The sequence below is a fragment of the Anser brachyrhynchus genome, assembly GCF_964034855.1.
Source record: "Anser brachyrhynchus genome assembly, chromosome: 1".
Lineage (NCBI taxonomy): Eukaryota > Metazoa > Chordata > Aves > Anseriformes > Anatidae > Anser > Anser brachyrhynchus.
Window position 1 is genome coordinate 206824236 of NC_137694.1, and position 26024 is coordinate 206850259.

At 39.4% G+C, this 26024-nt stretch overlaps 1 long non-coding RNA gene across 1 annotated transcript; it reads left to right on the forward strand.

The window, feature by feature from the left end:
* The first annotated feature begins 4008 nt into the window (after window positions 1–4008).
* On the forward strand, window positions 4009–25165 carry LOC308188195. Its single transcript, XR_013945223.1, has 6 exons — window positions 4009–4390; window positions 10578–10630; window positions 10737–10809; window positions 12200–12309; window positions 18042–18535; window positions 22763–25165. It is a non-coding gene; the product is annotated as an uncharacterized lncRNA (long non-coding RNA).
* Window positions 25166–26024: the final 859 nt, after the last annotated feature.

Here is a 26024-nt window from a genome sequence, read left to right on the forward strand (position 1 = left end):
CAAGGGCTGGAAAAAAAAATACTTACAGTGTGAGAGATCTATCTGTATTACATGTCAAATAACAAAGGGGTATGATTATGGTATTTAGGGATAAAATATTGGATAGCAATGGATATTTAATTCTAGCAAAGATGGCTTAATCATAACCTGGACTGGAAATTGAAGCCAGGAAAACTGAAATGAGAAACTAGAAGCAAATAAGGTTTGAACAAACTAGCAGGGAGGAGCAATGGCCTAGTGGCTTTTTCACAGATATAGTGATCTCCTGATATATTTGGATTTGACTTAGATATGTTGCTGAAATTTGATATATTGGGCACAAACTGTTGTACTCCAAAGAGTGTTAAATCTATAACATATAAGAGGTTGGACTAATTATTCTGTTGATCACTGGGACTGTAAACTGTGTGACCTGTTGAGTAGCGGTACTACAGTTTTTATAGATATAGGGCTGCTTTACAGACAGGGTTATGTTAAAGTGTATAAAATCTATGTATGAACAATAGGTAATATGCAGCACTGGTGGGACCACATCCTGAATATTTCATTAAATTTTGCTCCCTCGCTATGAGAAGGATGTTGAGTTGCTCAAGCAGAGAAGAGCAATGAAGCTGGTGAAAGGACTACAAAACAAGAGCTATGAGGAGCAACTGAGGGAACTAAGGTTGTTTAGTCTGGAGAAGAGGAGGCTGAGGGGAGACCTTATCGCTCTCTACAACCACCTGAAAGGCTGCAGTGACGAGGATGTTGGTCTCTTTTCTCAGGTGATAGGACACAAGGAAATGTTCTCAAGTTGCACCAGAGTAGGTTTGGATTGGATGTTAGGAAGAATTTCTTCATGGAGAGGGCAGTTAAGGATTGGAACAGGCTGCCCGGGGAAGTGGTGGAGTCCCCATCCCTGAGGACATGTAGCTGTGGCACTAATGAACATGGTTTAGTGATGGGACTAGGTAGGTCAGGTTGATGGTTGAACTTGGTGATCTTGAAGGCCTTTTCCTACCTAGATGATTCTATGTTTCTATTCTGCAATTCTATGAAATATTTAGTACTTGACTGCTCAGACTGTGAGTACTGTGGAGCAGGTTTTTATTCAAGGTGAGGTTTCAACTGGCTACAGCTGCCACAGGGAAAATTCTGAAGCTCATGTTGGATATATAAAAAAAGTTTTATGTTTAAGGCTTTCATGGTATGACCTAAGAATTATCTGGCAGAAGCAAAGATGGAATGGACAGTTTTAACTGTACTCCTGATGACAGTATCTTTTCTTTTCCTGTAGTCCTATCTCTTATGACTTTATGATGTTCTAACACATTTGTCACTTGAATGCCAGCACATTCTCTGCTCTAAAGAGGCTGGACCTGGTATAAAACTATCATATTTGTGCTTGGAACCCCCAGCACAAGAAAGATGTGGATCTGTTAGAGTGGGTCCAGAGGAGGGCGACGAAGATGAAATTGTGGGGAGCTGGGGATTGGCCTCTTCTTGCAGGTAACCAGTGATAGGACTGGAGGGAGTGGCCTCAAGTTGCTCCAGGGGAGGCTTAGGTTGGAAATTAGGAGACATTTCTTCTCAGAAAGAGGAGTCAGGCATTGGAACGGGTTGCCCAGGGAGGTGGTGGCATCACCATCCCTGTGGGTTTTAAGAAAAGGTTGGATGTGGTGCTTAAGGACATGGTTTAGTGGGTGGTAGTGGTGGTAGGGTGATGTTGGAGAAGAGAACTACTTAAAGGGGGCTTATAAAAAAAATGGAGAGCAACTTTTTGCTTGGGAAGACAACGACAGGACAAGGGGGGGGGGTGGTGGTATTAAACTAAAAGAGTGGAGATTTATATTAGAAGTTAAGAGGAAATTCTTCACTCAGAGGGTAGTGAGGCACTGGCACAGGTTGCCCAGAGAAGCTGGGATGCCCCATCCCTGGAAGTGCCCAAGACCAGGTTGGATGAGGCCCTGGGCAACCTGATCTAGGGGGTGGCATCCCTACCCATGACAGGGGTGTTGGAACTGGATGGTCTTTAAGGTCCCTTCCTACCAAAGCCATTCTATGATTCTATGATTTGTGACAATGTTGCAAAGGATTGTCTTGTGCTAAGAGCCAAATTAACACAGAAACCACAAAAAAATATTTCTAAGTTAGCCAGCATAAGCCACTTTAACTGCCTTGTCTGTTTTAAACAGTACTGCCCCTTTAGGGATAATAACATTTCCTATAGGGACAATTATACTTTTTAGTTTAAATTCATACTGGAAGTTCTTTGGTCTAGGGTATGCTTCATAATATATGTATATGTTCAACTCCCTGCTCATGGAAATGGAATTTATACCCAAAGCACGTGATGCATTTCATTCTTTCGATGTGCCTTCTTCACTTGTTTCTTGGGAGAATCTAAATGACTACCTTATACTAAGCACCTGCTCTAGGAAGATGGGCTGAATAAATCTTACTTGGTTAATCTTACTGCACTTCTTTAACCATAATGCAGATGTTTCTTCCTTTGTGGAGAGGAAAAAAACCAAATCTTTTGAACGGGACTTTGTATCAGTTCTAATTAGTTATTCAGCTCAGATACTGATATGCATAACATTATGAGAACAATAAGCACATGGAAGAACTAAAAAATAATGGAATTTTAAATTCTCTAACACAGAGTTTGACAAAGCAGTGGACAAAAGAATGCAGCAAGAAGAGGATGACTGTGAGCTGAGAATTATAATATGTCTGTGAGCCAAGAAATTATATTGGTATTTAGGGCTGATGCAGCACAAATGATATGAACAAAAAACTCAAGGTGATAAGTAAAGTCGGATTATTCTTCAACAGAGCCACATAGATTATGTAGCAGTGAGAGAAAATAGATCAAGAAATGCTGTTTAAAAAACAAAACAAAACAAAAAAAAACACAACTTGCAAGGTCAGAGGAATTTTAATCACGAAGAATTTTGATTACTCTGATATTGATCAGTATCACAACTCTGAATTCCCTCCCCCTTCCAAACTCCAAACACTGTGCTCTTGAAGGAATGAGTCTGCTTATGCATGCTTTTGAACAGACTGTAGAACATGTGACTAGTTGCTGTTTTGGCCTCTTAAGGAATCATAGGAAATGAGCCAATTACGCTTCTTTCATTGACAAGACATGTTCTTCTGTGGGGTTAAAGAATAGAGGAAAGCAAGGATTCTTTTCTTCTGGAGTACATAATCATTATAATGTAATTAAACATCCTTTATATTATAGAAAATTAGTGGCTTTGCTTAATTGCCCAGTATTACTGATTGAATTTGGTGGGAAAATGGATGATGGAGATAGTCATAATCAGAATTTCTTACACTATTATGATTTACTCGTCATTCTCCTCCTCCTAAATGTGTTACATTGCACGATGTTTTTTGGCTATTGTTAAACAATTTCTAGGAGCAATAGGAAGAATGCCAAAGTTTCTCTTATTGGAAAAAAAACAACCATGTTGCTTTCGAAGATCTTGATGTATGGGTAAAAACAACCTTAATGAAAAAAGATTTATTTGTGTTTATGGAAAAAAAAGGAATGCAACAGAACACCCTAATGAGGTCATGGTTACCACAAACCTCCTGCAGTGCAATAGAAACTGCAAGTCCCACAAGGACTGAATGCATCTTTCAAGTTCATTTAACCTTTGTTTTCAATGATGTAAGAGGGAGTAGAAAATGTACACTATGATGCTGTTTTACAGCAAAGTGTAAATTCACAGAATTGCACTTCAAAATCTATAATACTAACCAAGAATTTTGAAACAACAGCTGTAAAAGTTGTTTTTTTTTTTTTTTATATATAAAAATCATCACTCAAAAGTTAATCTGGTACAGAGGAAGAAACCAAAGACATTTTCCATGTAGTTATCTGAAACTAGTAGTAATGCTTTTTAAATGGGAGCAATTGTAGTCTTTGGTAAACCACTAGTACCATTACTGTAACACTAAACCTGAACATGATCTGAAATGATTCGAAATTCAAGGAGATTATTTTTTCTTAGGTCTTAACAGGAATGTGACAGGAGCCTAAATTATCCCAGATTGTAACAGACATAGCAGGGACTCCTACTGTATTATAGGGATATCATTTAGAATGAAGGACTGTTTAATAAGTATACTATTTTACACTGTATTGGGTTTATGTGGCAAGGTTTTGGTAGCAGGGGGCTGCAAGGGTGGCCTCTGTGAGCAGAGCCCAGCAGCTGCCCCATGTTAGATAAGGGCCACTTTCAGCCAGCTCCAAAGGGACCCACCGCTCAGAGCTGAGCCAATAAATGAAGTTGTTGGCGCCTCTGTGAGAGCAGAGTTAAGATAAGGAAAAAAAAACCTGCTGCTCAACAGCAGCTGGGAGGAAGGAGTGAGAAGCAGCCCTGCAGCCTCCAAGGTGAGTGCAGCAGGAGGGCAGGAGGTGCTCCAGGCACACAGCACAAGTTCCCCTGCTGCCCGTGGAGAGGCCCCTGGTGGAGCAGGCTGTCCCCCTGCAGCCCACGGGTCCCACACGGAGCAGATCTCCACGCTGCAGCCCGTGGAGGAGCCCCCGGTGGAGCAGGTGGATGTGGCCTGGAGGAGGCTGCGGCCCATGGAGAGCCCCCGCAGGAGCAGGCCCCGGGCCGGAGCTGCAGCCCGTGGAGAGGAGCCCACGCAGGAGCAGGGGTCTGGGGGTAGCTGCCGCCCGTGGGGGACCCGTGCTGGAGCAGTTTGCTCCTGGGGGATGGACCCCGTGGTACGGAGCCGTGTGGGAGCAGTTCCTGAAGAGCTGCAGCCTGTGGGCAGCCCCCGCGGGCTCAGTTCGGGAAGGACGGCATCCCGTGGGAGGGACCCCACGGGGAGCAGGGGCAGAGAGGGACCGTGAAGGAGCGGCGGAGACGAAGCGTCAGGGACTGACCACAGCCCCCATTCCCCATTCCCCTGCACCACTTGGGGGGAGGAGGTGGAAGAGGGTGGATGGGGGAAAGTGTTTTTAAGTTGCTCTTAGTTTCTCACTGCTCTAGTGTGCTAGTGATAGGCAATAAATTAATCTCCCTTATGCTGAGTCTGTTTTGCCTGGGATGATAATTGGCGAGTGATCTCCCTGCCCTCATCTCAAAACTTGAGCCCTGTTCCACCGTGTTTTCTCCCCCTCTTCCTTTGAGGAGGGGGAGTGAGAGAGCGGTTGTGGTGGAGCTCAGCTGCCCAGCTGGGTAAAACCACCACAAATTCAGAAAAAAGAATAAACCCATCAGAAGCACGGAATTAGTTTTTTTAACTTCAGTTCCAAGTTTTTTCTTGAAATCACCTATTAAATTTGGTCTGTAATGTTTTGTCCTACCTAAATGTAAATTTACAATGCAGACAGTTTTAGGCCTAAATCAGGCCTGTTATTTTCTAGATATTTCTTGTACTGCTCTTTTCTCTATAACAGGTTGCAGTGTGAGAATCTCTTGTTTATTACTATCATTACGATTGGTAATCTCTGGGGCTAAACCAAACGTGAAAAGGCTTTGTATCAGAAGAGTAGAGCTTTTCAACGTACCTGTCCCCACCTCAAAACCATATGTTGATGAATTAAGTCAATCTGGACAATATAAAACTAATTAAACTTTGGAATAATGACCAGCTTTGGACTACTGTCCAAAGAATAATGAGATGTTGAGAAGGAAGGGGTCATTTGGAGATGATTCAGCCACAGCAGAAGTATTGAAGATGCTTGGTATCAATATCTTGACAAAATTCACTGTCTGTTAAATGTAATGGGCCTTAAGATACATCTCCTATTTCAAAAGTTATTCTCAAAATTTGCCTTTCATTTTTAAAATTTCGGCACAGGCCTTGAGTCTAGTCACTTGTAAATGGATTTTTTTTTTTTTTTTAGCCACAGCAGCAACTTCAGCTTTAGTCCCTATACCTTCAACTGATTGCTTTGATTTTCATTGCTTTTCAGCAGAAAGGGAATATCTATGAATTTAAATGATCTTTTTTCTTCTGTTAGAAAAGTCTGTGTCCAATTCCATGACCAATTCCTATAGATTTATGTTTTGCAACCGTATCTATCTTTCTTTTACAGTAATTTATTTCTTTCTGTGCTCTCATGGCTTTTTTTTTCCCAATATGCCATGTATGGTGTAAGTCTCCCCAGATATTGTTTTTTTCCTTCTATATTCTCTGATGTTCAGCTGGACCCAGTGCCGGGAGAAGAGTCAATAGGCACAAAGTGAAACACAGAAAGTTTCATGTGAACATCAGGAAGCACTTTACTGTGTGGGTAAAGTGCTGGCACAGATTGCCCAGAGAGGTTATGGAATCTCCTTGGAGATCTTTAAAAGCCACCTGGACATGGTCCTGGGCAGCCTGCTCTGGGTGTCCCTGCTTGAGCACGGGAACCGGACCAGATGACATCCAGAGGTCTCCTCCAAGCTTAACCATTTCCTGATTCTGTGGATAAGGAGCAGCAGAGATTTCACCTGTGTATGTGCTAGAAAGTGCTGAATATCTGACCAGTGGTATATGTTGATAGGGCAACCAGAACAGATAATTAATAGATGTCATCTTGGTAATTCTGTACACTTCTCTTAAGGTGAGAGGAAACATATTTTCTTTCTTGACTATAAGACCATGTAGATGACTGGTACAGATGAGAAGATGAATTCTATTCTTAATGGCATTGATATCTCCCTCAAAGTGAACTAAAATAAGCTAATGGGAACTTACATACAGCCAGCATGCTTATATAAGCTTATTTTAATTGGAAACTAAGCTCAAAAAAACAGAAGCCTTTTTTTGTTTTTTTGGAAGCAAATCCTCCTTTAATGTAGGCTGGCGCTGCACCAATATCTGGAGAGTGGGGCAAGTTTATAAATTAGTGTCCAGATTCTCAGGTGAGAATCTGCAAAAGAAATTAGTGCCACAGAGGTACTGAAGCTGATTCATAGTAGATGGTGATCTGTATGATCTGGTGTGTTCATATTCAGACTAAAAGAGGTAAAATAATTTACAGGAGGGACACTTTTTTTTTTTTTTTCTCTCACTTTTTTTTCTCTCATCTTCGTCCCAAAAAAAAGAAATCAATATGTAGACAATGAGCACTACATTCCCAGGAAATAATTTGGATAGCCTTAAACCAGCTCATTTACTTACTGAGTTGTGATTAGAAAGATACATTCCAGGGAGTCCATCTGGATCACTTCATTGTTAGCCAAAGCCTTGTAACAACAAGGAGTAAAATAAACAAATGGAAGCAGGTTACTCAAAACATAATCTTGGCAGAAAGAAAATGATGAAGATACACATATCTAAAGACTCCCTCCTGCAGAAAAAAGTGTATATTAACAGCGCACCTTATTCCAGTGAGTATCACAGATGTACTTTACAGGTTTTAAGGAGACTCCAGTGAATTGCTGAGCAGGAGTAGAGAACATATGGTCAGAGTTAACATGAAATGTAAAAATTGTACTCATTAAGTCAAACAACCTGATGAGATTGCCTTCCCACTTCATCTATTTTTCAGCAGGTCATACGCCAGTTAGGATATTCTGTACTACTGGAAAGCAGACTCCATTAAGTTGGCTATAGAGCAAAGAAACTTCAGAGAGATGGGAGCCTGATAAGGATTCTATCAGATGCAGAATTTGACAAACTTTCACTCTCATCAAGACATTGAACTCCTTCACTTTGTTCTTCCAGGCCAACCTGAACAAATTATAGTTGTTGGTATAACAAATAAAGGCCTTTTCTCCAAACAATAGCAATACTACCTGTCTGTACACTTCATGAACACTAGTGTGCTTTCAGTGCACTTTCAGTACTTTCTGTGGGCGTCTAATTCCATCATATGTTTTTAAATCACAAAATTCCATAGGTGAATTTCAATAATCAAATATTCTTTTGTTCCTGATGACTGTATTTTAGAGATCTCCACAGGTAAAACTGAAGATTTAGTTTTTATCCTGGTTTTACAGTAATATCAAATGCAGAAATTCACATTTAAAAAAAAATGATTTAATTTAATATGGTAAGAAAATTGAAAGGCTTAAAATGAGTCAATTGTAGACAGTAAAAAAATTGGAAGAGTGAAAACATTTTTAATAGCCTTGTTCACATTCAGAAAGGTTGCTGCTGCTGAGTGACAACAGAGGAAATTATACAATTGAATTAGAAACGTAAAATGTTAGAAGGATTGTTATGCTCAGTAATCCAAATACTGTAGATAACGTCTAGTGATTGGTGCTTCAAGCCCTACTCCTTGGAGAGTTCAGGTTGCTTGCAGTTTAGTCTGTAACTTGGTCAGCTAGAGCCAAGTCTCTCAAATAACACCAATGAACCCCCAAGCTGGACACAACACCTAAATGATCCTGTGAATTCTGATAACAAATGTTAACTATTAGATCTAAGAGCTACACACCTTTTAGCCCTGAAAATTCTCTGGCTTGTATTGTGCAAGAGAGAGATTTTGAATAGAGAAAGGAACACAGACCATGCCACGTTTTCTTATCAAGCCTTGCAAAGAAAAAGGTGCTCATTAAGTCAGATGATCGCATTTGCCATTTCAGAAGGAAGAGTATTAGGAAGAGAGGACACCTCATCATTCAGTGAAAATAGAATTGTCATCTGCATATAAATGCATAAAGCTTTGCACAGCCAGCAGCCGGATTTCTAATAAGGAGAAAAGTACAGTAAGAGATATAACACTGACCTTGGTGATAGAGAACATCAAATCGGTTTAGGGAAAAATATCTCTCAGAATGAAGGTCTGCAAGATGAATGCATCTGTGGCAAGGAGAAAGGAGACATACTGGACCAGGACATGAGATTAACATTAGGTTAGGACGCCATATTCAGAATCAGCAAGAACAAACGCTCAAACATGCCCCTGGTTTACTTACTGTTTTTCTGTTTTACGGTAAAGGATGTAATTTTGGAATGAGTTTTCTTTTGGAGTGATGATTCTGGAACAATAATGGGAAACCAAATGTAGGTCACTGAGTGGGAAAAGTCTTAAAAAGAATTTACTGTGGGGGATTGCTGATGAACAATGGTGAACCTGCTGTCTAAGCTGGGCCAACTGAAAGGTGCATGAGGTGCTGCTATCTGTGCGTTATCGTGCTGCTCTGTGGAGAAGGTTCAAGCAGCCCCACGGGCAAACCAGGCCATTTAGAAAATGTTGAGATTTCACATCAATGTCCATTTTAGCCAGAGGAGCAAAGGTTCATTTGACTTTTCACTCAGAAAACCCTGGAAAGTCTTTTCACCATTTTCCATCTGAGTTAACTGTGAATTTCAGAGCGAGGGTGGGTTGGAACAATGCAGAATTTGAATGCATTTCTCCTATGAACTACTTGTCCTTCACTTTATATGAGCTCTTTATTTAGCTAGTGAGCTTCTTGGTATGTAAACAATCTTATAGGAGTTGTTTATAGCTTTGATAGGGCATATACATACATATGCTGGTGAGAGGATCAGTCTTAAAAATAGGCTAAGCTGAAAGATTTACAACTCAAGCTGATGGCACAGACTCTTCCTTTCTCTCATAAGCCACAGAGATGCGGATTTGTGTAGCGTGTTTATCAGAGACTTAAGTCTCCTCACTGCATTTAATGCAATGTGCAGCTTTGGCTTGGTAAAACTTGCTTTAAGCAAGGAAGTTTCTGGGTCAAGAAAAATTCTGTACTGCATTTGTGCTAACACAGGCTTGGATTAATGAAGTTGGGAGGGTAAGGTATGCCAGGAATAGATAAGGTTGAAAACTGAATTAGATTTGAATGTTTGAGAAATGGTGGAGCATGAGGAGAAGATGATGAAAAGAGTGGATCAGTGGGTTACTGAGATTACTGGAGGACATCAGGGTGTTACTGTGAAAGGACAAAGACAAGAAGCACTACAAATCTATGACTACTGGCTTAATAATTTGGCTTAACAGTTATATAATAATTAAAAAAAAAAACAACAAAAAACAGTTTTGATGGGTAGATTCAATTTATCCTATGGCTTTGAACTTACAGTTTGCAGGTGATTCACATTTTCAGACTTTTTTGTTACACTATGTAGAATGTTGTCTTTCATTCCTTAAAAGTTTTTCATCTTAATCCTTAAACTGGTGTTTAAAATAAAATACTGAATATCACTGTAATCAGCACACTGAGAAGAGAGACAATCACCATGGAGGTAGGTCTTACACTCAAGCTCAGCAGCTTTGGGGATCTCTGACATTTGCTTACAGGTTCTCAGAACAAGATTTATCTTCTTTGCCTCTCTTTGACCCAGCTCCACAGATGGGATACAGAAATAGAAACTGTGCTTTGAATATAAAATTCTCCAGAGTTTTTCCCACTTCTCAAGGGTTTCCTTCTTCTCCGGTGGGAGGATTAGATTTTTTTTTTTTTCCCCAACCATATTTAAGAAGTGACAAACCCAAATACTTTTGCATCCAAGAGTATGCATATCACTGCTTTGCAGTTACATTTGCATTACATTTCTGGCATGGTCATGAATGGCTGGCATCAGCTATGACTCATTATTCATTCCTCGAAGGACTTGCCATATCAGCAAGAGGCAAAAAAAATAATGTTCGATTTCATATTGTTTCTTCTGAGACACAGGTACACCACAGGCAGTGTTGCTGGAGGAAACAGCCGGGAATTGGAAAAGAAAGGTGAGGCCTACAAGTCCCAGAAAGCGGGCATATTTCTGTAGCAATTTAACTCATGCAAGGAAAATGACTATCATCAAAAGAACTAAAAATGACAACGTTTATCCAGCTCGTTCAAATAGAAGACAGACAGCTGGTAACCACACTGGACAGTAATTGCCACTGTAATGGAGCCACTTCTGGTGAGTGACAAAACAGCACTGTGACAGAGAAGAGGGGGATAAAGGGAATGATTATACAGATTAGATCAAAAGTAAGTGACACATGAGACGGGAAGTGAATGTGGGTATTACAGACAGAGCCTCAGAGATATTGATGATTTTTTTCTTCTTCTTGGCATCCTTATACCTCTTACTTCCCATTCTGGGGGCCTCTTTAAAAGGAAATTGGTTTATGACTATTAAATGAATCACTATGTTAATTACAGGTGATTGGGATACTTTCTGAGGGCTACCCAAAGAAAGGTCAGGACTGGCTAAAGAGCAGGGCAGGCAGCAGGAAGCACTGTCTTCCTACAAATGGGAATGAAAACTCAGACTCGGCAGGGGCAGCCTGAAGCTTTTGAGCAGACTTTTAGTAAAGAAGTGAGATACCTTCCAGACTCATTAAGCACTGTCATAAGCTCTGCTTTTTTGTTTTCATAAGCCAGTCATACCTTACCATCAGGAACGAGGACTTTCTTGCTCGTCCCCTCTGACATCCCCCAAAGACCGTGTAAGTGTCTGAGGGCCGTGTTTTCATAGTCATGTTTTAATGGTATTCCATCAACCTCCACTGACAACGTTATTGACAAATGCCTTTGTGACATCATGACTAACTAAATTAATAGGATCAAAAGTGTCAATTCATTTTAAAATACAGACAATAACCCCCCTTCCTATTTTAATGATACTAAAAGAGACAAAGACAGGCAGAGTCATTTATCAACCGTTTCTCCTTAATTTGAGACATCTTCAGTGATAAATGTGCGGCTGATTAAAAGGGACAGTCATTTATATTAACTATGGGAGATAAGACTATCAACACTCGGTTGAACATTTAAAGCTTTAGGAAGTAGCTCTGTAAAAGGAATCTTCAAAAGGATTTCTGTCATAGGCAGCTTTGTAAAGCAGGGATGACTGGCCTTTCTCTTACCAGATATCAAATCCTTACTTTAATTCACAACCCACTGGCTCAAGAGGCAGAGGTGAGCCATGCTGCTCCTACAGCAGAGACCAGAGAAGCCTGGAGATCCTTCTGCCAGAAACAGCTACAAAGGGCAGTGTTCAAGCAGAGGACTGTGTGCCTTTGAGTCTTTGCTTCTGCAGAGCAGGATAAGAGAACTGTGGGTGGCAAGGGCTCTCCATGACCACATCTAAAGGGCAAGAAAATGAAGGTATGAGAGGCTGGTAACTATGTGGGACATTACATACTTGCACTACATTAGAAGAGCTCAAAGCCACTCGCTTCAAAGTCAGAATTAAGTTTGCAAGTACAACCTCAATTCAGTGCTGCATGCATATGCTTTAATACTAATTTTTGCATCACAGAATCATATATAATTTCTTACCCGGACCCTTGCTTCATTTCCAGAAAAATGAAATGTGGGTAGTCACCTGACATATACCAACTCAGACCCAGGAGATAAAATTCAGCAAGGTTGGAATCACCTGGGAGCACGACCTTATTATGGGAAATATGAGGTAACTGCAGTAAAAGAAAGGCCCACATTCAGCTATTAAAAATACATGAAATGTTGTCTCCCTCTAGAACATTGCCACTGATGTTTTTTAATTACATTGATTTGAGTTTTAATCAGATTGAAATATGTCTGCATAATTAGCTATAGGGACATTTGAGTGATGTGGCAACATCAGCAGAGAAAAAAAAAACAAAAAACACCAGTAATATCTATAATGCTATGATAATGAACAATTAGAAATAGTAATGTGTTATCTGCATTCTAATAGCTCTTTGTAGTGCACAGAGAGGTTTGATCTTGGATGTGTATTTTGCTTAGTTTTTTTTTTTTCCAAAGTCTATTGACAGCAACAGAAAAAATTATCTTGGCTTTTATAGGCTTTGGGCGAAGTCCTTCTTGCACATCAAGCAAGAAGAGCATGGAAACCAAGGTTAGAATTGCAGTGTCTTTAGAAGAGGAGAAAATCAGAGACCCCTTTCCTATGGCTATAGCTTATACTCGTTTTATTTTCTAGCTGATCCCTGTGGTTCTGAGGCATGGCATGTCTGGAAGCTCCTGCATGTGTTGTGCTATGCTGATGTTTTTTGTTAGCGTTATCTTCACCTGGTTGGCAGGAACATTATGTAAAATGAATCCAGTTCTTCACCTCAAACGTTCTGGAGGCAAGGACTGTAGGATCTTCAGTTTGCTTATAAGGTGATTAACTTCAACTCAGTTCAACCTGCGAAGGAGGCTTATGTGCCCTCTAAGCAGCTGTCGAAGAAAGAAAGGAGCTCATACACTAAGCTCCCTAATCTGTCATTGGCAGAGGTTATGGTAACCTTATAGCAGAGGCAACCCCTATGGATATGCCAGATGGCAAGATAAGAGGGAACAAATTGCTCACTGGAGAAGACGGTCCTATTGTGTTGTTTATTGCCAGGCCCAGGCCCAGCATAGGCCCTGTGAAACATAATTTCCAGAGGTAGTAGATGAAGTTGTGGTTTTAATTCCTGTTGGGATAGCAGGTGTGCAGGCAATCTGGGAACGAAAGGGGTGCTCAAATTGCTGCCAATGAGAGCTGCCTGAATTCACTGAAAGGAAATAGCCCGACTTTCTGTGAGCTTTGACTTGGTGTTCAAGGCCAAAGTGTGAAATGAGGCAGAACCAGAGAACTTCAGTCACCTCCTTCAAGAGGTGCCTCAGGTTACTTCAGTCAAATATATTCCAACCTGCTTTGTTTACAGTTGTTCATTCATACGTATTCATTTGCTCTATCTAAATTCTGCCTCTGTAAACATTTATTTTGCACATTTTTTCTCATTACAAGAGAATGATTTTTGGCAGAAGTCAATAACACTATGTGTGAATTGTCAGAATAAGGGATTGATCACTTTTTGTCCTGTATGAGTTGTCGAACATTTTTTTTCTGTTAACATATTGAATTTAATGTTGCAATTAAACTCCCTAGAGTTGGATTCATCAGTGTTTCAAAAATAACTCCTTATCTTCATAGTGAAGAATTTGGAATTTCAAAACTTCTCTGGTTTTATATTTTATCTACATTAGATACAGCTAAGCTGACAGAAATCCAACCAGATAAAATATTGGCATCTATTTGTATACTTCAGGCCTGTTTAACCAACTCACTCGATTATCCACATTTGTAAGGCTAGCTAGCTAAGTGTGTCATCTGTATTACAGTGACACATCCTATAATCACTAGAAAATAAAACAAATCTCCCATAACGTAGCAGTTCAGTCATCCTGCTACAGGAAATAAAATGAGTGTATGTACCATTTCTCCTTACTTGTTTGTGGTGGATAATTGTTTATTTGTACTTTAATTTCTCCATTACATGTGTTAGGATGTGTTAAGCAGTAAGAATAGCTGTATTGAATTGATTACCTCTTTTAATTAAGTGTTGGTTTTGGGGGACCTCTATGATGAGTTTTTAATTTTGAGAAGTATGTGGGAGGAGGGAAGCATCAATAATTGTTGGAACAATGGATTAGCTAAATGCTTTCAATCTCAATAAAGAGTGCATGGGAAAAAAGCAAAGTAAACCTGAAATAATATCCCCAGAGAAAAATGTTGATTGCAGTCAGGGATAATAGAGGTCATTAAACCATACTTTGCCAAGGTCATGTCTATAATGCGTAATTAACACTGGCATCTTTTGTAGGGTCTTAACATTTAGGTTCGCCTTTGGGCAAACATTTCCACAGGAAAGCTGCTGTCTGCTTTACAATACCTGCATTGTATCTGCCTTCTCCAGGATATTTATACGTATCTGTGCGTGTGAACATAGATGCATGTCCAGTGGTTTGTTGCAATGAGAGATGTCAGGATCCTTTCTTCCTCAGACTTCTCAATATTTCTCACATTTAAGAAGGAAATGTGAGAAAGAATAGGAGATCTATCAGTATTCAGTGATTTTTGCTTATCTCCTTATTACAAAGCAGGCAGTGTACAAGCTGAGATTACAGCAGAGTTTAGGTCTGGGCTGGATGACTTGATCAAATTTATGACTCCAAGCAAGGAATCAGGTTTTACAGTAGGGATGGTAGAGGAGAATGGATTGTAACACAGGATATTAGGTTAATAATGCAGCCATAGAAGTTTTTGTGAGGGACAACCTACCTGTGAACTGGCTTTAATTTAAGATCTCTTTCTGGAAAGAAATAACAGCTTTAGGACCTCTGTGGCAGGCAAGCTCTGAGCTGAAGGAAATCTTTACAGGGATTTTTCTGTCATCAGTGTGAATATAAAGGCCTTTGTTAACAAGGCTTTTGAAATGCCTTAATATCTTTAAAATGCACATGCCAGAATGGATCCCATATTTATCAGTATTATTCAGGAGAGACTTTTTTGTTTTATATGTTCTCCTCTACTTGATATAAAGTGCTGCAAAATGCATCTCTCTAATGATGTTAGAAAAGGATTGTGCCTAAATCTTAGCTTATGAACCTTTTCAGTCCTGGGAAGAATATGCATTTACTGACTATTTGTCTTTTTTTTTTTTTTTTTTTTTTAATAGCTACCTGTGGCATAATGCCTCATGACTGAACTAGTTCTGACTGCTCTGGAAGAGGGGTTTAATTTAATGTGGAATGGAGGATGAAGTCTTGAGGTCCTCTTAGCTCCATCCAGACAATAGAAATGGGCCTAAAACTGTTACAGATGTGGTAGCAGGTTAGCTTTATTAGAAAATAATAGAAGGAAATAACATAAGGAAAATTAGAAGCACTTGGTTACCATTAAGAATCCGCCATGATATTTCACTGACCCAGGAACTGCTAATATATTGCTAACTGCCATGCAATTTCAAATATCATGTAAATAATTAATCCTATTGAAATTTCAATTGAAATTTCTGAATTACAAGTTAGTTGGAAAAGAGAGTATCTATTAGATCCAAACAGAATGTAATAGAATCTTGCGTTTTCTTTGGTGACTCTTAATGGATGTGTGTGGACTCTCAAAAATCTTATTAATAAATCCTTCATATGTTTTATTAATAATATTAAAATAGTCAAGATATTTTATTAATAATATTATTAATAATACAATTCCAGACTTTCAGAATTATGAGATATATTAAAAAGGGAATGCCTATTATTTGTGGGCAAAATAGAATGGTAATTTTTTATTGGGGAATTTACAGGGTGCATATTTCTGCTCTCAAATAAGCCATTATTAATATTCTTCCAGATAATGTTAATCAAAGACATATGAATACTTCGTAGTGATATTTATCATTAATTTTAATTCTGAATGTATTCTGGTTTTGGCTATGTTTACTGGCGGCTTTTCCTCCCACTGCTCACAAAAATGATTGTAAATGTGTTCTTATTTGTCTGTTTGGGGAATAGCTGCCATTGCTGTGTATACCCATGTTTGTATATGAATTCGGGCATTGACAAAATGGAATATTCAACACATTTTACACTTGTTATCCTTCACTGGAAATTATAACCAAATGAGGTGGAGCAGAAAAAAAAAGGCCAGAAAACAACAAGCAAACAAAAAAACCCTGTGGTAGTGGAATGACCAACTGTGCACCACAAGACTCCTGGCTTTCCTGGAATTAGACTGGTGATAGGATGTTGTGCTGGAGAACTGTCAATTTTGCCAACGGTAAATGAAGTTTAGAGCCAGGAAACTATTTGTGAACAACAACTTAAGCTAATGAAATAAGAAATAAAAATATGTTCAGGGATAGTTGGCCAACAAAAAAAGAAAGGCTAATTAATCAGAGTAATTGACTGATTTTATCAGCTCTATTGAGCAGGATCTATTACAAAGGAGTGATAAAGTATTTGCACCCATCCAGGCAATCAATGTACTGCTTATGCACTGAGCCACCAGTAAACTTGAGTATTTGCCATTGCTCAGAGAATTTCAGATTCTCTTGATCTTCTAAATCCCTGGTGTATTTGACTTTCTTTTGTTGTTGTTTTGCTTTAATTGCAGAACAATAATATCATTACTCAATTTGGACATCTCTATTTCCAGAAAGTTGCACATCTGTAACATTCATTCTGTGTTTCCACATCAGTCCTATGACTCCTCAACATTACCTTCTTTTGGGTCAAAATCATTTCAGAAGCATGTCTGCCTGGATTTTTGTCCAATAAAAATGTAAGAGACCCTTCTGAAACACATTGACTACAATCTGTCCAAAAATGCAAAGCAAAGTATTTCACACATGGCTGGGAGATTTTAACTGTCTAGATATTTCTAAATACTGCAAGATAAGTACCAGGCAGTGCAAAAGAATTATCCATGAGAGTTCTCATGGCTTCTCTCAAAACTATGTCACTCTTGAAAATTTTAATTTTTATTATAAAAGAAAATGACTAGTGCTAATTTTGTTTGGTTTGCACTGTTGAACACAGGGTTGTGATTAGATTTTGGAATGATTAATAAAATCTGTTATAATATTAGCCTTTTTATGTTACTTGAGCGAGGAGTTTGTGCTCACTTCCTTAGGCACAAAGCTTAATTTAAATGGTATAAAGATGTCTAAGTGCCTTTTAAGATTTTACACAGGTTTTACTGTCTCTTTGTCCCAGTTACCTATGTATAAAACAGGGGAATGACAGCTTTTTGTTATAGCCATCTGAAGTGTTTGTTAACTATGGAAAGCACCACCTCCCTGTGTGATTTCTAAAGTTCCTAAAAAAAAACGGGCTTTTGGCTTTTAGGGATGTTGCCAAGATATGTGAGTAATAATAAAAGCCAGAGAAGAGAAAAAAAATCAGGACAAAACAAACAAACAAACAAAAAACAGTCCAGAGATGAAGAAAAAGGTGGTGTTTGTATCAGCTGAAGGTGAGACAGTTCAGACAAGTACAAAGAAAAAGTTCTCAGTGTAGTCTGGCAATCTGAAAGCTGGGAGAAACAAAAGCCCTTCAAAACAGAGCCCTTTGCATGGAAATACTGCAAAATGAGGTTAAACAGGAACATGTAGAGTGCTGCTATAAAAAGACATACAAATTCCTATTTTTCTCAAGTGTTACTGCCACTGATTATTTCAATAATTATGAAAGGTGCCACTTTAGCAGAGCTAGTGGCTTTGTAAGGAAAAATATCGCTATGCTAATAAACAGATGTAAAGTCAGCAATCCAAAGCCATATGGAATGACCCTTTAAATGCCTGCAATTCTAGCGGAGACGTAAAGAATATATATAAACATTGTCTCTGTAGCATGTAACAGCCTGACATACTTTTGTTATATGTTTCATAGCAACAACCTATTGTGTGGTGGGCTTACCTTCAGTTATGTGAGGAGAACAATTTGGTCGTGCTGCGGGAGCTGCTATCAATCCTGTGCCACAAGAAATACATCACCCTCTACATGATGGTCTTATTACAGATTCTGTTATGATTCTCCATGATCTGACTCCTTTTTGCACATTTTTCCTTTGTATGAGGAAAGACATACTTATTAAAGGCTGCCTGCATATTGGTGATGAGACAGATGCTTTTCTGATTGTGTGCTGAAGGAAGTATGATAAACTGCAGAACGAGGTGGAAGTTGGGGAAAAAGGCAGGGTTTGAGAAAGGGAAAATCAAGAAGTGGGCTGCTAGAACAATTTAAGTGACTTGTGACCCATTCTTCTGATTTCTGCTGAATTTTCTTTCTCTCTCTGTCTCTCAGTCTCTCTCAGATTGAGCCCATGATCTGGAGAATGTTTGTCTTTGATCTGCTACATTGATACATTCCTGATCAAACTACAGGTAAAATAGTTCCTAATCGGGTAAATCAGATTTTGAGTTTACAGGTTTAAAATGATACAAAGGAGGTGCTCATTCAGATATTCCAGTTATAGCCTGAAGCTAGCATAAATATATCAAATTTAATATTTAATATATATTTAATATATCAAATTGCAAAATTATTTAATAGTTCACCTTGTTAGTCACGTCAAAATCACAACTAGTTCCTTTGTCAGCCTATCTCCATGGTATTGCATTATAAAAATAAATATTGCTCAGGATTAGTGTTGTGGTTTAACCCAGCAGGCATCTCAACACCACGCAGCTGTTTGCTCACTCCCCATCTCGCCCCACAATGGAATGGGGGAGAGAACTGGAAAAAAAGATAAAATTCATGGGTTGAGATAAAGACAGTATAAATGGACAGAAAAAGAAGGGAAATAATGATGATGATAATAGAATGTACAAAGCAAGTGATGCACAATGCAACTGCTCGCTACCCACTGACTGATGCCTAGATGGACCCCAACCAGCACCAACTTCCTCATTCTTATTGTTCAGTATGACACCACAAGGTACATGACATCCCTTTGTCCAGTCTGGGTCAGCTCCTGGCTGTGTCCCCTCCTAGATCCTTGTGCACCCCCAGGGACCTCGCTGTTGGGGCAGCACCAGGAGCTGGAAGTTCTTGGCTCTGTGCAAGCACTTCTCTGCAACAGCTAAACATTGGTGTGCTATCAGCATTATTCTCATCCTAAACCCAAAACACAGCACCATGCCAGGTACTAGGACGAAAATTAACTGTCCCAGCCTAAACCAGGACAAATAGCAATTGCATTAACCTTTGTGAGTTCTGGTGCTTTGTTGACTTAAAGAATTATGGCAACATGTATTTGTTGCCTTATTTGGTACAAAAAAAAAACATTACCAAAAAGCAAAAACAGTGGGACAGCCAAAAATGACAAGAAGTTGTATAAACCTCTAAGCCTTTAAAACATACCAAACTCCTCTTTTTTTTTTTTTTTTTGGGGGGGGGGGAGGGCTAACCAATAGTTCAACTACCTCATGGTTTTGACTCATCTTATTTTTTAGCCAGGTAGTTGGCTTCTTCTCATGTGTTTCAGCTCCAATTCTTTCTTTTCCTCCTTTCCTTTTCTGTATGTTTCAGTTTGCATGTATTCTACATACATATAGCAGACAGTAGTTCCCAGTCTCAGGCACAGCAACCTACAATTCTATGATGTTCCCTGAAAAAGATGAATACATTAAGCATTCCTCATCTGATCCCAAAACACTGCCGTAGCAATTGTTCTCACAGGATGCTTCCTGAAAAACTCAGTGACAGCTGCAGTTACTCTTGCAAAAAATCCCAAGTCCAGCAGCTGGACTCAAATTTGATAAATCCCCAGCATTATGGCAGTCCTATATAGCTTGCTTTTTCCTTTGAGTACTTTGACTCAGTAACTTTTTTTTTTGTTTGTTTTGTTTTGTTACAAGTAATGTTCGATAGTCCATACCAAAACGTCTCACTGAACAGCCACAGCCATATTTCTCTAAAGCTTGTATGCTAAACCAAGAAACAAATTCCAGCTAGCTGACAGTTTAATCAGAAGACACATTAGGAAGGCTTTGAAATGAGAACATGAATGTCTAAGAAGACATTCTCTTGCATGAGTTAAAGCAGTTGTTTTTTCAGGACAGAATATCAGAAGGCAGCAGTGCTAAATGCTGAAAAGGTGATACAGTGCGGCACATTATACATGAGTTTGCTGTTTGAAATAGATTTAGAAAAGTTCAGTCAGACATATTTAAACATAAGAAAAAAGAAGAAATTACTGTGGGGTGGCTGAATAATGAAACAGCCTGCCCAGAGAAGTTGTAGCGTCCCTGTCCTTGGAGACAGACAAAATCTGATGGGACACAGCCCTGAGAAACCAGCTCTAGATGACCCTGCTTGAGTAGGAAGGGTGAACTAGATAATAACAACTATTCTGTGCTTTTATATTAAGGGGAGCCAGTACTAGCATTTTGCTCCGATTCATGAAAATTTCTCTATATACTTTGTGCAGAGCCCCATAATTTAGTGGCACTGGACCGCAGAGGGTCACCTCCCTTGACAGCAGACATCATTCCAGGCACAGCCCCAAAGTTAGGCAGCTAGAGTGAACAATATAAATATGGATTTCCTAACACTTAATGTAATGCAGGAATGTAATACAGTTAGGTGGATGAGCTAATTCGGTATTTTCAGAACTCAGGGAGAGTCTTTCTGTTGAATTGGTTTAGGTTATAGCTACAAAGCTACAATCAGTTCTAAGCATCGCATCACTAAAAAGATACGGAGAATTTAGAAGGTACTCAAAGAACAGTAGCAATGATGAAGCATCTGGAAGGCATGACTTTGAAGGGAATATTAAAGCTCATTATTAAATCCTGTGCTGTAACTGTGAACACAAAAGTTGACATTACCAAAACATGAGTAGTTTCTGAACCAGTTAATTGATTGGTGAACTTGTGTGGATTACAATATTGACCAAAAAAGTCATTCTGCTGTGAGCATTGAATAGTAGAAGATAGGCCTTGCATTTCTAAATATTAGCATTAATAATAATTTTTCATTTAGTGGTTTAATAATGGGGCATGGGAGAGTGAGGTGCATAGCAAGAAACCTGAAAAAAACATGTAGGCAAAAAGTAATAGAAGACAGGTAATTTATCTTTTAGAGTAGACATCTCTCAGGACGAGTAATAGATAAAATGAATGCTTCAGTCCTTCAGCCAAAAAAAGGAACAGAAATCATATGCCAGTGAACAATCCCACCAATACGAGGGAGACTTTAGATAATCTAATTATTCTTCCCATATAGCTTTTAGGAGTCTGTTGTTCTGTAATTATGAAGAAAACTATGAGGAAGACATAGTACCTGATAAGTATGCAGACTGTTAGGTTGCACTCACTGGCACTCCGTTAGTTACCTGGCAGTGTCTAATCCAAAATGGATACTGCAATTTAAATATTGATGTAAAGGGGAGTAAGACAAAGTTGGTAACAATGATTTTTTCATATGCACATTTTAAAACAAACTGCAACCTCAATACAGTAAGAAGTGCAAAAGTTTGCTGTCTTCTGGGGTCTTCTTAGTTCATCACACTGGTCAGGATGACAGTAGATACTGATGGGAGCTCTTGAGTGCTCAACTACGTATCTCTAGGGAAATGTGTCAGGCCAAATGTCGGAGTCTTATAGGCCAAGTAGATAACCAGTTGGCCCATAAGATTCTTGTTTTGGAGGTGGTTTTACTTTCCCTAGGGATATGATGTTGGCACAAATGGGAAATAATCTCGAGGTTTTCTCAGCCTTCCTTGAATACGTTTCTATTATTTTAAACACAACTGTTCTTGCAATGAGGGACAGTATCCACAAATAACTACCACACAGATAGCCTTTGTTGGTTTGTATGTCAGTGTGTTAATGAGGACACTGGTTTTCTAAGATTCCTCCCACACCTTCTTCTGCCTTGCCAGAAAAGAAGTTGACCTTGTTAATTTACAATATTTATTTGCATGCTAAGACTGAATCTGTAGGTTGTGCAGAGAATTCCAAGGGCATTACTGTCAGCTCCTTCTAGAACTGATGAAGTTGGAAAGCCAGGTCTTTCCCTGTATATTCTCAGTAGTGGGAGAATTATAGTATAACTCATTTGGAAGGAACATGCATTGCTTAACTGTGACAGCAAATGGTGCATTTAGAACATGATATATTTATGTATCATGTACAACATGAAAAGGGGGACCCTTTTAATGTGAATATAGTTAATAGAAATCATATAGCTTGTCATCAAGTTAGCTCAATGAGTATGTAGGACTTTTTTTCAAGAGCAACGTGTTTAGAGAATGTAGCTGTGCAGCCAAGTACTGTGGTGTTGCCATTGCTAATAACAGGTTGCAGGGTTTGCACTGAGCTTGCAAGGCTGCAGCACTGTGGTTTGTCAGGCTTGATCTGTCTGAACTTAACTTGACCTGCCTGCAGCTTTGTATTAATGGGGTTTAGCTGTAACAGCAATTTTTCTTCTAACCAGGTGTCTACTGCTATTTTGTTTTACTTCTGCCTATCTTTACATGGTAAACACATTTTATATAAAGAGTAGTAACAATACAATATAATACAATAACTACAATAGTAGTTATTTTGTGTGAAATTAAATAATTCTGGCTGTAACAGATGATAAATCTGAACTTGCTATGACAGCTGAGTCCTTAAGAAGATGGAGACATAGGATGTGGTGTAGAGGAATACAGCTGGAAGCCCCAAGGTTATAAACAGCTCAACTATGATCAGTTAAAGAAATTTTGATCAGGAGTGGGACCAAACTGGATTAAAGGATAGCAAAGGTAACATTCATAAAACAGCTTATATGTGTGAAATTCACATGTGATGTGAACATGTAAACCAATGAAGAAAGGGCAAGGTGTAAAAGTGAGTTAGCAAACATAAAACTCTCGAAGCAGGAAAAAGAAGCCATCACCATCAACTTTATACTTCTTCCGATGAAGGACATGTGAAGCTGTCAACTTGTAGAAGCCCACTTACCTGCTCCCCAGCCCCAACCAGATGGGAGCCATGAACTCAAGGGCCTGGATGTCATTGGAATGGTGAATAATACCAGAAAAAAAGGCTAGAAGACAGGGATTGTTTGTGTAACAATCTGAACCATTTTATTTTTATTGACTGCCTTTTCTGTACGGTAGTATTCTTTAGTTTATTGTTTATTTATTTATTTTTTATTTTTTTTTTCCCCGTAATAATTGGATTTGGACTAAAAATAACTCTTGGATTAGCCTGTTAAAATTTCAATTACACTAACAACAAATTCTTGCCTTTACATATTGATGTGTTTCCTTTTTCCCATAATAGAATTTTGAATGTACCAAGAAATCATACTCTAATTTTCTCCTGCATAACTTAAACCAGTTTATAGTCCTCCACCCTCAACAATCCCCCAATAAACAAACTAAGAGGGCTGCATGGTACTTCTATGCACCTTATGGCCTCTATCTGCCTTACAGTCAACAAAGAAAAAAAGGCATTTTCTGAGACCAAATCATCTAATCAATTTTATCTGTCTATAATGGTAGGATGAACCACACACAAGTCTTTTACTGACCTACCTTCACAGACACCTGATGACTTTCCGTCTTCTGTTGGGAGCCATTGGCTCCAGCATCCCCCAGTTAGTCTTTCAGGCATGGCTGGGCACTTAAGTCTTCACTTTCAGGTTGCTAATATCACTGCAACTCCATATGACATTATAAAAGAAATTACATCTCTACATTTGACAGAAGAGGCTCCAGTGTCAGACAGATAGCACGAAGAAACTATAAAAGACAGGACAAAGAAGTCTTTTACTGTACCTCATCTTAGTTTGTTCGTTCATTTGCTCATCCATATATTCATTCGTTCGTTCATCCTGCCTTATAAGTGCAGCAGGAGGGCAGGAGGTGCTCCAGGCACGCAGCACAAGTTCCCCTACAGCCTGTGGAGAGGCCCCTGGTGGAGCAGGCTGTCCCCCTGCAGCCCACGGGTCCCACACGGAGCAGATCTCCACGCTGCAGCCCGTGGAGGAGCCCCCGGTGGAGCAGGTGGATGTGGCCTGGAGGAGGCTGCGGCCCATGGAGAGCCCCCGCAGGAGCAGGCCCCGGGCCGGAGCTGCAGCCCGTGGAGAGGAGCCCACGCAGGAGCAGGGGGTCTGGGGGGAGCTGCCGCCCGTGGGGGACCCGTGCTGGAGCAGTTTGCTCCTGGGGGATGGACTCCGTGGTACGGAGCCGTGTGGGAGCAGTTCTGGAAGAGCTGCAGCCTGTGGGCAACCCCAGAGGATCAGTTCGGGAAGGTGGTTTTAGTTTGCATTTAGTTCTCACTGCTCTAGTGATGGGCAATAAATTGCATTATTCTCCCTTATGCTGAGTCTGTTTTGCCTGTGACAGTAACTGGTGAGTGATCTGCCTGTCCTTATCTCACAGCTTACCTGTGCGCTTTCTTTTCATGCTATTCTCTCCTGATATTCTGTTGAGGAGGAGTAGTGAGAAAGTGGCATTGTGGTGTTTAGCTGCCCATTAGTGTGAAACCACCAAAGGTAAACATAATGCCCAGGCTTTGACACCTAGGTTGATGTTTCAAAGTGTGTAGGAATCCATGGACTGACAAGGTTGTGCTTGTAAAGCCGGCCATGCTAAATCAATCAGATCTTCACCTAGCCTTCTTGGTTGTATAGTTCTTATATGTGCAGCAAAGGAATACTGACAAGTCAAACTGAAAGAGTACAGCTCTGTGTGGTATTTCTTTGCAGTTTAAGCATATGCTCTAGCATGGGAAATTATTTGGCACGATCTCTGTTCCTGGCACTGAACCTCACACTTCAGTTCTACTTCCAGGGAGAAAGAAGAGGAAAAAAATCCCCAAACACAAACCCTGCACAGTTATCAATGGGAGAGGTTTGCAGCCAGGGATATTTATTTTTAGACCCACATCTGTGCTGTATGACACTCCTACACTGACATTTGAAGAGAACAATAATAAAAATATCTCTGTGTGGTTGATTGCTGTTGGCTCTCCCTGGGAGCTGAGGGCACTCAGCTTCTTTGTGCAGTCAGAGCAGTCCAAGACACCCCAGGAATGCAGAGTTTTTAAATTTACAGTCTTCTACTATTGCAAATAAGCTCAGAAATGATGTAGGGAACTGAAAATAGGCATAAAAAGAAAGGATATTACTGTGCCAGACTAAATCAAGGCAAAGTGATAGCAGAACAGTAAGATAGTTGTTTGAGATGCAGTCTCAAGTGGGAGCAAATAATGGGAGAAATATGGAACACCAGGCCCAGACTTCCAGACTTTAAATTTTCCAGTGGATTCAAATTCCAAAGGTCTCAGGAGCCGCTAGCCTCCTGCTAGTGGAGGCAAAATTCAAGAGGGCTGATAGCTGGGGGAGACTTCACATAAAAATCCTACTTCAGGAGCCAAAATGTCTTTTGTTGTCAGAAGCAGAATCATCTTAGTGAAATGCAGCCAGGCAATTCTGAAGGACTTTGCAATGATGCAAATACAAGTACAACATTTCTAGACTCAAAAAGGATGCAGTTTCAAGGGCACACATACACACTTTGGGAAGCAAAATAAACAACCAGATACTCGGATACTCCAAAGCTTTTCCTTTGTCATTTTTGGTGGTGATATTCATAAGAAAATATTCGCCTTACCAGATGAACAAGAGAAACTTGGAATCAGATTTTTTACATCCTGAACCAGATTATCAAAAGTTCCTACGAAAGCTAGATGCATTTGAAAGCTGCTTCTTTATATATTTTTATTTTATATGTTTATTTTATGTGTTTATTATTTTATTTTATTTTATCTATTTTATTATTTATTTTATTTTATCTTATTTTATTTATTTTATTATTTATTTTATTTTATTTTAATTTAATTTAATTTTATTTTATTTTATTTCTGGTTGCAG